The sequence below is a fragment of the Rhincodon typus genome, chromosome 28, assembly GCF_021869965.1.
Source record: "Rhincodon typus isolate 14 chromosome 28, sRhiTyp1.1, whole genome shotgun sequence".
Classification (NCBI taxonomy): Eukaryota; Metazoa; Chordata; class Chondrichthyes; order Orectolobiformes; family Rhincodontidae; genus Rhincodon; species Rhincodon typus.
In genome coordinates this window covers 14,510,793-14,525,843 of record NC_063359.1, presented here as the reverse complement: position 1 = coordinate 14,525,843, position 15,051 = coordinate 14,510,793, and positions in this window count along the sequence as shown.

Sequence of the window (15,051 nt, the reverse complement as noted above, 5' to 3'; positions counted from 1 at the left end):
TGAAAATTACTTTAAATAATTCCACAGTTCTGTTGCTGAGAATGATTCAGAGAATGCCTTTTTCTACATTTGGTGCCATGTTACAGTTAGAGTTTAACTGGCATCCATTTGTTAAAAGAGATTTTTATTGTTTCATCTATTGCATAACATATGATGCATTTCAAACTTATATGGTTTTAAATAATGGTACACATGTCTATAATATATTATTGTCAATATGAGCATATCACACAGTGATGATGTGGCTGCCATAAAGACACATGACGTGACATGTATACATAAACATATTTGGAAGGCATTTCTGACAGACATTTAATTTTGCACCTTAAACAAAGTCAGAGATGATTCAGTGCATATGTCATATAATCTATTATGCTGCTTTCAAAATCAAATCCATTCATTCGTTTTACAGTATTTCAAATTGCAGCTTATTTTGATGGAGGAACAAAGATAAGATGTTTCAGAATTCAGAATAAATACTTTATCAAGAGTGTTAAGAACGCAGATCACATTATAATTTGGAGTGTGCAGCTGAGACAGATTGATATAGCTGAATTTAAGTGAAAGCAAGATAAAAACATGGGGAGAGAAAGGAGAAAGGTGTAGTGGTAGGATTAAAAATATAATCTTCAAACCAGATCATTATGTATTTTTTAATCATTCATGGGATGAGGGTGTCACTAGCTAGGCCAGTATTTATTGCTAATCCTTAATTATTAAGAGTCAATTTTGCTGTGGGTCTGGAGTCACATGTAGCCAGACCAGGTAAGGATGGCAGTTTCCTTCTTGAAAGGACATTAGTGAACCAGATGGGTTTTTCCCCGGCAATTGATTCATGGTCATCATTAGACTCTTAATTCCAGATTTTTATTGAATTCAAAATCCATCATCTGCCATGGCAGGATTCGAACATGAGTCCCCAGGGTCTCTGGATTAACAGGTCAGTGATGATACCACTAGACCATTTCCTCCCCTTAAAGCGTTAATTGTTATGGGTTAATTGGACTTGACAATTTGTAATTAGAGACAAGTGGAAGATTGATGGAAAAGCACAGCAGGTCTGGCAGCATCTGTGAAGAGAAATTAGAGTTACCGTTCCAGGTCCGCTGTCCCTTCCCCAGAACTGAGGGTAGCTGGGAAAATGTCAGTTTACATGCAGAAGATAGGGTGGGAGGAGGGGCTAAGGTATAAACAATAGGTAGGGATAGAGCCCAAAGAGAGAGAAGAACAGTTGGACAGACAAAGGAGTGGATAATGATCTGGCTAGGAGAGTGAATAGCTGTTAATAGGGACTGTTAGTGACTAACAATGGGTAGTGTGTAATGGCAGGCTGAATGATAACAAGGTCTGGTGTGTGGGGAAGGAGGCTAGGACATGGGAGAGTTCAATAAAATTATTGAACTCGATATTGAGTCCGGAGGGCTGCAGGGTCCCAAGCGGAAAATGAGGTGCTGTTCTTCCACCTTGCGCTATGCTTCAAGGGAACAATTGAGCAAACCTGAGACAGAGATGTTGGCCAGGGAACAGGGTGGTGCATTAAAATGGCAGGCAACTGGAAGCTCAGGGTCTTTTTGCAGACAGAATGTAAATTTTCTGCAAGGCAGTCACCCAGTCTGCACTTTGTTTCCCCAGTGTAGAGGAGATCACATTGTAAGCGGTGAGTGCAGCAGACTAGACTGTGTGTAGTGCAGGTAAACTGCTGCTTCACCTGGAAGGTATGTGTGGGGCCTCAGATACTGAGGAGGGAGGAAGTAAATGGACAGGTGTTATACCTTGTATCAGAGATAGTAGGAAGTGCAGATGCTGGAGAATCTGAGATAACAAGATATAGAGCTGGATGAACACAGCAGGCCAAGCAGCATCATAGGAGCAGGAAGGCTGACGTTTCGGGCCTAGACCCTTCATCAGAAATGGGGGAGGGGAAGGGGGTTCTGAAATAAATAGGGAGAGAGGGGGAGGCGGATAGAAGATGAATAGACGAGAAGATAGCTGGAGAGGAAACAGACAGGTCAAAGAGGCGGGGGTGGAACCAGTAAAGGTGAGTGTAGGTGGAGAGGTAGGGAGGAGATAGGTCAGTCCAGGGAGGATGGACAGGTCAAGGAGGCGGGATGAGGTTAGTAGGTAGGAAATTGGGATGCGGCTTGAGGTGGGAGGAGGGGATAGGTGGGAGGAAGAACAGGTTAGGGAGGCGGGGACAAGCTGGGCTGGTTTTGGGATGCGGTAGGGGGAGGGGAGATTTTGAAGCTTGTGAAATCCACATTGATACCATTGGGCTGCAGGGTTCCTAAGCGGAATATGAGTTGCCGTTCCTGCAACCTTCGGGTGGCATCGTTGTGGCACTGCAGGAGGCCCAGGATGGACATGTCGTCTGAGGAATGGGAGGGGGAGTTGAAATGGTTCGCGACTGGAAGGTGCAGTTGTTTATTGCGAACCAAGCATAGGTGTTCTGCAAAGCGGTCCCCAAGCCTCCGCTTGGTTTCCCTGACGTAGGGGAGGCCACAACGGGTACAGCAGATGCAAACATCTCCCCTCCCACTACTGCATCCCAAAACCAGCCCAGCTCGTCCCTGCCTCCCTAACCTGTTCTTCCTCATCTATCCCCTCCTCCCACCTCAAGCCGCATCCCCATTTCCTACCTACTAACCTCATCCCGCCTCCTTGACCTGTCCATCCTCCCTGGACTGACCTATCTCCTCCCTACCTCTCCACCTACGCTCATCTTTACTGGCTCCATCCCCGCCTCTTTGACCTGTCTGTTTCCTCTCCACCTATCTTCTCCTCTATCCATCTTCTCTATCCGCCTCCCCCTCTCTCCCTATTTATTTCAGAACCCCCTTCCCCTCCCCCATTTCTGATGAAAGGTCTAGGCCCGAAATGTCAGCCTTCCTGCTCCTATGATGCTGCTTGGCCTGCTGTGTTCATCCAGCTCTACACCTTGTTATCTCAGGTGTTATACCTTTGCTGGTTGCAGGGGAAGGTGCCGTGGGGTTATGGGGGAGTGTTGGGAGTGAAGGAAGATTGGACCAGAGTGTCCCGGAGAGAATGGTATCTGCGGACACGAAACATGAACTCTGATTTCTCTTCACAGGTGCTGCCAGACCAGTTGAGCTTTTCCAGCAACTTCTCTTTTTGTTTCTGATTTACGGCATCGGCAGTTCATTCGGTTTTTACAAATGGAATATTTTTGGCCTCAAGCAAAAACAGCTCATTTTGGCTGTTGGGTAACAACATAATTGTTCCAACTGAATTATCTATGGGAACTATTCTTTTGTGTAGTTGACACAGGGCCACATGGATGAATGTTTCAACTTAATGTCTGGACAATGGAATATCTGGAAAAGTGCTGAAAGTATAAGAAAATGGTGATTCGGCACATAACCAGAATAGTATTAATATCAGGGACTCTGCCAAACTTGTCAGACTTCATCTTGGACCAGGATCACAAATGGTGCCAGGAAGCCCGAGTTTTCCAGATTGGCCATCATAAAACAGGGTGCCCGAGAGGTGGGAGGCAGTGAGACTCATTGTTATTTTAGATTTGTTGTTAATAAATATGCCAACTGAGTGAAGAAATGTATGTTTTCCTAATTTTTTTTTGATGAAAGGTTTTGAGCCATAGGTACATTACTGTCTATTCCAAGGCAATAAAGTAAACAGCTAGTGAGACCTTGGTTTTTTTTTTGTGTGGGAACCATAGAAGCAACATGAATGTGTGGAGTCAGGCTCCCACAGAACCACGGTTTTAGTTTAACTTTCAGCAGTTGATAGGGTTTTGAAGCTGCCATACATTTCTCCCAGCTACAAAAAAAGTTAGAGTCCTCTCTTTGCTTAAAGCCAAATAGTGTAACTAATCGAATTACATCTAGAACACAGCACCTCACTCTTGCCTTTAATTAAGAAAATGTTAGGGTCTAGGCTATCTCCTTGATTTATTTGGGGCTCTTATTGGAATCTAAATCTCTAATTCCAGGTTGGGTATAGGATTATTGGTCTCAAAGACAGCAAATGATGTGTGTTGGTGTTTTTGGGTGTTGCATTTGGTTGGTTTAAACAGGGTGCGCCTTGTGTAATAATGGCTCTTTCTGTCACTAAGAGTTTTTGGGGGGTGGATGAAGTCCCTTTGGGCGTTTTACAGAAAGTGAGCAAGACAGAATTTTTGGAATCGGCAAATTGGTTGCAGCGGAGTTGCCTGTGTCTGTGACGAAAGGGGAAATAATTGCAGCGACAGCTCTACATTTACAATTGCCAAGAATGTAAACAGAATCATTGGAAATGGTTAAAATTGATTGCAAATGAAACAGCTTGAAAATAGAAAGGAAATGAAACAGTTTGAATGACAATTAAAAGCAGAGTAAAAAGAAAAACAAGAAAGGGTGGGCCTATCAGGGACAGGGACAACAGGGTGTGACTGCAAGTGAGGCAGGTAGGGGGATCCTGAGTTCAGGAGTGGAGGAGCCTCAGCTTTTGACCTTATCCAACAGGTACGAGATACTTGCTCCCTGTGTGGATGAGGAAAAGGGCTGCGGGGAGGATGAGCCAGCTCACCACGGCACCATGGTGCAGAAGGCCATTCAAGACGGGGGAGCAAAAAGACAAGCGGTATTATAGGGGATTCTATAGTTAGGGGGATAGATAGTATCCTTTGCAAGCCGGATCAGGAGTCCCGCATGGTGTGTTGCCTGCCCGGTGCCAGGGTGCAGGACATCTCTGACCGGCTTGAAAGGATATTGGAGCGGGAGGGGGAGGATCCAGTTGTTGTGGTCCACGTTGGGACTAACAACATAGGCAAGGCTAGGATGGAGGACCTGTTTGGGGATTATCAAGCACTAGGAACGAAATTAAGGAACAGGTCCTCGAGGGTCATAATCTCTGGATTACTGCCCGAGCCACATGCAAATTGGCTTAGGGAGAAGAAAATTAGGGAAGTAAACACAGCGAAGGGAGTGGTGTGGAAAAGAGGTGTTCCATTTCATGGGGCATTGGCATCAGTTTTGGAACCAGAGGGATCTGTACCGATGGGACGGTCTCCACCTGAACCGATCTGGAACCAGTATTCTTGCGAAAAGGATAAATAGGGTGGTCACTAGGACTTTAAACTAGTGAGCTGGGGGGAAGGGAAAGGGAAAACGACAGGGAGTATGATGGTAAATAAAAAGGTATGCAGCAGGTTAGCATGTGTGCAGGAGGGTTTAAGTTCAAGGCAGACTATGAAAGAAGCAAAAAGAAAGGATAACTCAGGAGATATTATTAGAGATGTTGGAAATCATGAGGGTAAGAAAGCTAGCATAAAGGCACTTTACCTGAATGCTCATAGCATTTGTAACAAGGTTGATGAGTTAACGGCACAAATCATCGCGAATGAATATGATTTGGTAGCCATTACGGAGACATGGTTACAGGATGGTCACGACTGGGAGTTAAATATCCAAGGGTACCAGACTACTCGGAAGGACAGACAGGAAGGTAAGGGAGGTGGTGTAGCGCTGATATTCAAGGACGCCATCAGGGCGGTGCTGAGAGATGATATATGTTCTATGGAGAATGAGGTTGAATCCATTTGGGTGGAAATTAGAAATTCTAAGAGGAAAAAGTCACTGATAGGCGTAGTCTATAGGCCACCAAATAATAACGTCACATTGGGGCGGGCAATAAACAAAGAAATAACTAATGCCTGTAAAAATGGTACGGCAATTATCATGGAGGATTTTAACCTACATGTAGATTGGTCGAATCAGCTCGGTCAGGGTAGCCTTGAGGAAGAGTTTGTTGAGTGTATCCATGATAGTTTTCTTGAACAGTATGTAATGGAACCGACGAGGGAGCAAGCTATCCTAGATCTGGTCCTGTGTAATGAGACAGGAATAATTAATGACCTCATAGTTAGGGATCCTTTTGGAAGGAGTGATCACAGTATGGTTGAATTTAGAATACAGATGGAGAGTATGAAGATAAAATCTAATACCAGGGTCCTGTGCTTGAACAAGGGGAACTACAATAGAATGAGGGAGGACTTGGCTAAAGTAAACTGGAAACAAAGATTTTATGGTGGGACAGTTGACGAGCAGTGGAGGACTTTCAAAGCAATTTTTCAAAGTGCTCAGCAAAAGCATATTCCAATGAAAAGGAAGGACTGTAAGAAAAGGGGTATTCTGCCATGGGTGTCTAAAGAAATAAGGGAGGCTATCAAATTGAAAGAGAAGGCCGACGTAGTGGCCAAAAACAGCATGAAACTAGAAGATTGGGAAAACTTTAAAGGTCAACAGAAAGCCACAACAAGAGCTATAAAGAAAAGGAAGATAGAACATGAGAAAAAACTAGCACAGAATATAAAGACAGATAGCAAAAGTTTCTATAAATATATAAAACGAAAAAGAGTGGCTAAAGTAAACGTTGGCCCTTTAGAGCATGAGAAGGGGAATTTAGTTATGGGATATGATGAAATGGCCGAGGCATTGAACAGGTATTTTGTATCGGTCTTCACAGTGGAGGACACTAATAACATGCCAGTAATTGACAAAGAGACAAAGGTAAGTGAGGACCTGGAAACAATCATTATTACGGAAGAGGTAGTGTTGGGCAAGCTAATGGAGCTAAGGATTGATAAGTCTCCTGGCCCTGATGGAATGCATCCCAGGGTACTAAAAGAGATGGCGGGAGAAATAGCAGGTGCGCTGGCGGTAATTTTCCAAAATTCGCTGGACTCTGGGGCAGTCCCAGCAGATTGGAAAACAGCAAATGTGATGCCACTGTTTAAAAAGGGAAGTAGACAAAAATTGGGGAATTATAGACCGGTTAGCTTAACCTCTGTAGTGGGGAAGATGCTTGAGTCTATTATCAAGGAAGAAATAGCAAGGCATCTTGATAGAAATTGTCCCGTTGGGCAGATGCAGCATGGGTTCATGAAGGGCAGGTCATGCTTGACAAATCTTTTGGAATTCTATGATGACATTACGAGCGAGGTGGACAATGGGGACCCAGTGGATGTGGTGTACCTAGATTTCCAAAAGGCCTTCGACAAGGTACCGCACAGGAGGCTACTGCATAAGATAAGGATGCATGGCATTAAGGGTAAAGTATTAGCATGGATAGAGGATTGGTTGACTAACAGGAGGCAAAGAGTGGGGATAAATGAGTGCTATTCTAGCTGGCAGTCAGTGACTAATTGTGTGCCTCAGGGATCGGTGTTGAGACCGCAATTATTTACAATTTATATAGATGATTTGGAGTTGGGGACCACGTGTAGGGTGTCAAAGTTTGCAGATGACACTAAGATGAGTGGCAAAGCAAAGTGTGCAGAGGACTGTGAAACTTTGCAGAGGAACATAGATACATTGAGTGAGTGGGCAAAGGTCTGGCAGATGGAATACAATGTAAATAAATGTGAAGTCATACATTTTGGTAGGAGTAATAGTAAAAAGGATTATTACTTGAATGGTAAAAAGTTGCAGCATGCTGCTATGCAGAGGGACCTGGGTGTCCTTGTGCATGAATCACAGAAGGTAGGTCTGCAGGTACAACAAGTAATTAGGAAGGCAAATGGAATTTTGTCCTTCATTGCTAAAGGGATTGAAGTTAAAAGCAGAGAGGTTATGTTGCAGCTGTACAAGGTGCTGGTGAGGCCACACCTGGAGTACTGTGTGCAGTTTTGGTCTCCTTACTTGAGAAAGGATGTATTGGCACTGGAGGGGGTGCAAAGGAGGTTCACTAGGTTGATTCCGGAGTTGAGAGGGTTGCCTTATGAGGAGAGACTGAGTAGATTGGGATTATATTCATTGGAATTCAGAAGATTGAGGGGGGATCTTATAGAAACATATAAAATTATGAAGGGACTAGATAAGATAGAAGTAGAGAGGATGTTTCCACTGGCAGGTGAAACTAGGACAAGAGGGCATAGCCTCAAGATTAGAGGGAGCAGATTTAGGACTGAACTGAGAAGGAATTTCTTCACCCAGAGGGTTGTTAATCCATGGAATTCCTTGCCCAGTGAAGTAGTTGACGCTACTTCAGTAAACGTTTTTAAAGAAAAGGTAGATTTTTTTTGAACAATAAAGGAATTAAGGGATACGGTGAGAACGCGGGTAAGTGGATCTGAGTCCACGAAAAGATCAGCCATGATCTTATTGAATGGCGGAGCAGGCTCGAAGGGCCAGACGGCCTACTCCTGCTCCTAGTTCTTATGTTCTTATGTTCTTATCAGAAGAGATGGAGAACGTAAAAGGTTTTGAATGTCAGAAGTTGACACTAAAAGAGGAGAGTTGATTTAAAATGGCGAAGGTAAAAAGTAGGAGCAGTAATGGGGACAGTGAGAAAGGGCAAACCCATCACAACCAGAGGCCTGGAGAGGATTTGTTTACATATGTCCAAGCATTACCAAAGTTTAATGTGGAGGACGCGGAAGCCCTTTTCATTTCATTTGTTACGGTTTAACAAATGAAATGGCTGGTGACCATATAGGTATTATTGATTCAAACAAAGTTGGTAGGCAGAGCTAATGAGGTATTTGCATCACTATCAGAGGAGATATCGGGGGAGTATTATGAGGTGAAAAAAGTCAATTTAAATGCATATGAACTCACGCCAGAAGCCTACAGGAAATGTTTTAGGAATCCAGGGAGGGAACCTGGTCAAACATACATAGAGTTTGAAAGGATCAAATGAAGTAACTTTGGTAGGTGGATAAGGGTACTGAAAATAGATCAGACATATGATACTCTTAGAGAGACTGTTATTTTGGAGGAGTTCAAATATTTACTTCCTGAAGTAGCAGAACTCATGTGGAAGAGCAGAGAGTTAAGACTGCAAGATTACCAGCAGAAATGGTATACACGCTATGTGTGCTTCAACCAAACGGCCATGACTAATAGGAGTAATCCTTACTTCAGTCAGGGCAGACTATCATCAGTTGGGTATTAGTCTGTCCTTGGTTCAGAAAAGTGATGAGATGATCCAAGTGAGTGAATAGCAAGCACATAAGACAGGAAGGATGAGTAGTTTGGGGGAAATGTGATGAGGTGAGAGATATTGTGGGAAGATGTTCCATGCAACAGTGATAATGACACACCATGAGACTAGGCTGTGGGTGGATGCTACAGCACAGTTAGAATGAGTGTGAGTTGACAGAATGTGGTGGCACTTACAGTTACACAGCACAGAAGGTCATTAAGCCTCTTGCAGCATTGCTGGGTGGTTTGTCAAGATCTTAGACACCACACTGATTCAACTGGATACTTTAGATCAGGCTGACAGCGTTCAGTGCTAAAGTCCTTTTTCATCCTTACAGTGTGGAAGCAGACCATTTGGCCTATCGAATCCACACTGCCAGCTGGAGAGCATCCCATCCAGACACGCCGCCCTATCCTAACCCTGTAACCCTTCATTTCCCATGGCTAATCCACCATGCCTGCACATCCCTGGACGCTGTGGGCCATTTAACATGGCCACTCCACCTAACCTGCATATCTTTGGACTGAGAGGAAACGAGAGTACCCAGAGGAAACCCACGCATACATGGGAAAAATGTGCAAACTCCACACAGACAGTTGCCTAAGGCTGGAATCGATCCCGGGTCCCTGGTGCTGTGTAGCAGCAGTGGTAACAACTGAGCCACTGTGCTGCCCTCACATGTCTTCCCACATGGTCCTTAGGAAGGAGGGCAGTGCTCCTCTCCACCACCCCATCCAAGACCGCCAATTCGCTGTTTGTGAATTGTGATGCCAACTTGCTTCTCTTAGACCTGTTATTTAGAATTGCGTAGCAACACATTATGGGCAGTTCCTGGCTTGCAGCGTTTCTGCCTCTGCAATACGAAGGATTGTTTGAGAGCAGCACAATGGAGATGGGGTGCATCATCAATGAGGTGTGCAGCAGAGAACTATGTGAAAAGTCACCTGGGTTCAAGGAGGGCAACTCCCTGAAATTAAAACTTATCCATAATATGCAAAAATTCAGCCAATTCAGCCCATTCAGGCCATGATATTCCATGCATCAAAAAATTTTGTTCCTGCAGGGAATATTCAACAATAACAGAGAAAGAGAGAGTAACAACTTTAACATTCAGTTCGCAGTATTAATAGTAAAGTACCTTTAAAAGCATGCTCGATGATTCAACTGTTCAGTCAGGAGTTACTGAAAACTATTTCTTTTGGTTTGAGCCGATTGTCAATGCAAGGACAATGTAGCAGTGTCCACATAAAACTCCATTTCATCCAAGCACAGTTTCTCACTGTATATATTCACACACCACTCAGTTTTCTTGCTAATCCAAGCATAATATTTCAGTATCAAATATTAATCAAAGCTTATGAGGGTTCACAATTTTCTGTTTGTTTTTAATAATCAGCAGACTGTTTCATGTCACTCACGGAGAGCAAATAGAAGTTGGTTCGCTTCTGAGAAAGATGTGCACTCCTTTTGTTTTTGGTTCATTTGAATTGCTGTATGAAGGTTTTGATTAATTACTTAAGAAAGGTTTAGAAATTATATATTTTTATGCTCAGCTGGGAGCAACGCCAGTTCAAGTGAGGATTGAAGTTAATTTCTTTCGTTCAATTTACTTGCGGGGGTTGTTCAGCTCAAACAAAATACAAACAATGGAACAATTAACATTTATTTTGGCACAAGTCTTTCCATAGATCTTTTAGTACATTTCTGTCCCAGTTTTTCCTGCACTGTTTTGGATGCAGTCAGTTGACACATACAATCGCACTCCAATATCTTACTTAAGTGGTTATTAGTCAGGTCTGAGCTTTGACTGTAGCAACAGGCTATTTGACTTCAGAGCAAGGGTGGGGCATCAAAACTAAACCTGGTCTTGTTCTCACCCCACATATAAAGATCAATCATTTCCATGTTAAGATAAAGTAATAAACTTGCCTTACTTTTAGCGGTCATATCCTCATGCTGGAACTCATTCAAAGCTTTTATGCTCGATTCCTACAGTGATTGCTTCTATAGTCGCTAATCTGCAATGCTCTTTACATTCTGTACGTACTTAGAATAGAACAGAAATGTATTGTCAGGTGTACTTTTACATGAAGAAACTGTGAACAGTTTGATAAGTCACCTCACCACGGCACCTACATTAATGACAGAAGACATTCATAATGATTTAGAAAGGTAGAATTAAGACTTTGTCATCAAATTAAGTTAAACAATGGTTCAATTTGTAGCACTGATGCAACACGTCAGAAGGTTATTCAAGCCTCATTTCAGAAACTTGAACACTTGACACAGGTTGATGCTTTAGTGCTGTACTGTTGGAGCATTCCCTAGCAAGGTGCCATCAGATGGGATGCTAAATTAAGGCCTTTAAGGTGGATGCAAAATAGCCCACGGCACTTTCTGATGGACCATCAAGGAATTATTTCTGGTGTCGTAGCCAATACATAGCCCTCATCAAATATCATTGAAAAACAGACTTAAAAAAATAAAGTTGTCATTATCCTATTGGACGATAGAGCTGCTCTCTTATTAGAGAGACACAGAGAGATGACTGGTGGTGGTTTACCTTGAGGGCCACCATACCATGGGCAAGGGAAAGGTTGAGAAGGAGAGTCCTTCATGAGGCACAAATTGAACCTGTTGGTATCACGCTGCATTGCAAACAACCATCCAGTGACTGAGTTAACTGACCTGCCCCTCCAAGAAAAATAGATTATCTAGTTATTGATCTCATTGTTCTCTGTGCGCCCTCCCTATATACATCGATTAATTACTGCATTTCTCTATATTAGAACAATGACTACTCTGGTTGAATTTGTCATACAGTTCTGGTTTTCAGGTTATTCTGCCTGGGAGAATTCCCCACAAAACAGCGATAATCTTTCAGACATTAGCTATGTAAATTTCTAGGAATGACTATCACCAACCTGCAAGTGTAGTGTAGATCTGCTTTTTTTTTAACAAGTACTCTGCTGAAGAAATAGGTGACACATATTATATTTCTCACTCAATTTTCTCTTTTATTGGCTTCAACAATGGATGGGCATTGCTCCTTTTCCACTGCAGAAAAACAAATGGCCAAGCAAATCTAATATTTGAGACTGGGGCTGCCAAACCCTCAAGTCCATGATATATAATTAACTGGAATCCAATACTTAACTAGAAAAGACTGGGTACAATCACTGCACTTTTCCAGAAGTTTGAAGATTCATCACAGGGGCGCTAAAAGTCATATGCATTTCCATGGATTATGCCTGCATATTTAACATTTTCAGTTGAAGTTACAAACTCATTTCACAAAGTAGTTTCAAGAGAGAGGCAAATCTTAAGAGTTCAAGAAAAGAGTTACATTTTAAAATTTGAAATAAAGAGAATATTAGGAAGCTGACAACTACTTTCAATAAACTGTCCAAGTGTAAAAATGGCATGTCCGCAATTCTAAGCACGATAAAAAGAATAGGTTAAATTTTCATGAAACCAAGCTTATTTAGTCTATTTGAACTGTTTTAAACAGTGGATTTTAAAGGCATTATTTCACATTTAAGTGGCATTTGAGTTTTTTTAAAATATATTTCCTCATCTATTTTTCTAATCAACTTGTTCAGAGATGTTATTACACACCCCTGGAGCAGCTTGGGATTGAATGCAAACCTCCCGGTCCAAGGGTTTGTGTCTTTGGATGCTTCTAAAAACTTTTTGGGACTAGTTTAATGGATAATAATCTCAAGAATTTTCTGCATGTGCAACAGAAAATTAAGAACTCTTGACAAGACCATTAGTTTACAATGATCAAGCAAACAAATTTCTTTATAGATGCATGGGATTCCTGCCCCTTTATTGGCAGATAGTATTCTGCAATGCTATCCCTTTATCGTCAGGGCCTTAAATTACAAGGAACAAATAATTCAAACCCCAGTTAAATCATGTGAAATTCCAGAACCTTTATTAGTGTTTGGGGGTTATATCCTGAACTGGTATCCATTTCCTTTGTGAGACTCGCAAACTGGTGGCTTTGCTGCTTGCTACTCAATTTTGCTCTTGCAATGTACTGTTTTACCACTGGTTTGAGATGTATAGACTAGGGAAAACCTGAAAAACTGCAATTATACAACCAAATTCATGCTGTCCTTTGAAGTAGAAGAATGAAGTCTCTTATATGTATCCAAGCTATCAGATACAAAGCTCCATTCGTATATACCCACCATTTAAATTGAACATGAGCGCTAAATCATCAGGACAATCCCTTCTCTGCTTAGCATTAAAAACTTGAAGCTTTGTTTTCAGGAATTGGAATTCTGTGCCTCAGGAAGTGTCAATATGTTGTATTGATACTGCAGACAAGGTGGAATCAAAGTGGTGCAAAACTATTTGATCAATGTAATTCCAGATTTCTTGTTCTTTGTTCAAATCTATTTGGTCAACCTCTCAAATTACACAGTCGCTTTGCAAAATAATCATGGTATAACATTTATAGCACATTTCACAATCTTAGCATGTCCCAAAGTTATTCATATCCAGTTAAGAACCTTTCAAACTTCATTGCTGTTCTAATATAGGGAACTTGGTTGTTTTTTTGAAAAACCTGAGCTTTAACCTAACTTGACAGCAATTTCCAACAGACAATGTGTGATAGATACAAAAACAAAAGTTGCTGGAAAAGCTCAGCAGGTCTGGCAGCATCTGTGAAGAAAAAATCAGAGTTAACGTTTTGGGTCCAGTGACCCTTCCTCAGCATGGAACGTTAACTCTGACTTTTCCTTCACAGATGCTGCCAGATGTGCTGAGATTTTCCAGCAACTTCTGTTTTTGTTCCGGATTTACAGCATCCACAGTTCTTTTGGTTTTTATGAGTGATATATAATCTGTTTTAGTGACAGTAAATGAGGGATTAACATTGATCTGAATATCGGACAGAATTCATCTGCTCCTTAAAATGACACAATGGGATCTTTTATCTCCATCTGAGAGGTTAGCTAGGTTCTCAGTTTTATCTGAATCATAGGCAATTCAACAACATAGCACTCCCTCAGAACAGCACTTAAATGTCAATTTTGCTGTGTGTTTAAGTGTTCCATGTTGTAACTTTTCACCTTCATTACTTCTGTTAAAGTCACAGGGTGGGATCTGAACCCATAACCCTGTACTCCAAACGTGTGAGTATGACAGACGGGGACAAGACTGATGTCAACAACTATGCCAGATAAATATTAAAAAAAAAGGTCTTTCACCTAATAAAATTAACAAAATCAAAGAAGGTGAGAAGTTACAACAGGGAACACAACAACCAACATTTATTCTTTCTGAACAGGCTTACTCTTTGTTTCCAATCATTAAGGTCATTTCTATAATTGTTCACTTATACGTAAAAAATGAGACTAGATCTTTGAAAAGGAAGTATTAATGGCTTGTAATTACATTACTATCAATGCTTGCTGAGTTCTGACACTTACTCTGTCTGGGCCATTGCAATCAATCTGTCTGATTTTGTTTAAATCTGAGTCAAAGATTGTGGCACAATTCCCTGGGAAATTATATTTTCAAGAGCAGGCATTTTTCCTTCTGTAGTTTAGAGTGCCAGTGTATAACTGAACTGCTGAAATATGTCTGGACAGACATTTCTTGCAGGAACCCCGAGGATCACAAAGCTTATTCCCCGTGGCTCTAGGAAAATACTCAGACCACTACAGAGGAAATCCGATGGAATTTAGTGAAAATTACTGAGGAAACCCAGCATGTGTAACTAAACCGTAGAAATAGCCAGTGATGTAATGTACAAGATATTTCATGACAGACAGCTCAGATACACACAGATGCCAGAAGCCTATTATTTAGGGTGTCTATAAACAGTGAACTTTGCTTTAATTTCTTTTTGTTCATGATCTCTTGGTACTTGGAATGTTCTATTTTATTCTTTGGTACATCAGTAGTGTGTAAGGATTGTAAGTACATATAATGGCTTTGAGTAACATAGCTGAGGAGCACTGTTTGAGTGAAGTGACAGGGATAGGCATGGCAGAGCAGCTCCTTGGATAGTCCTGACCTTTTGTGGCAAAATAAAATCTAAAATATATTGTTGCCTCCCAAATCCATGTCTATGTTTCCTGAATCTCC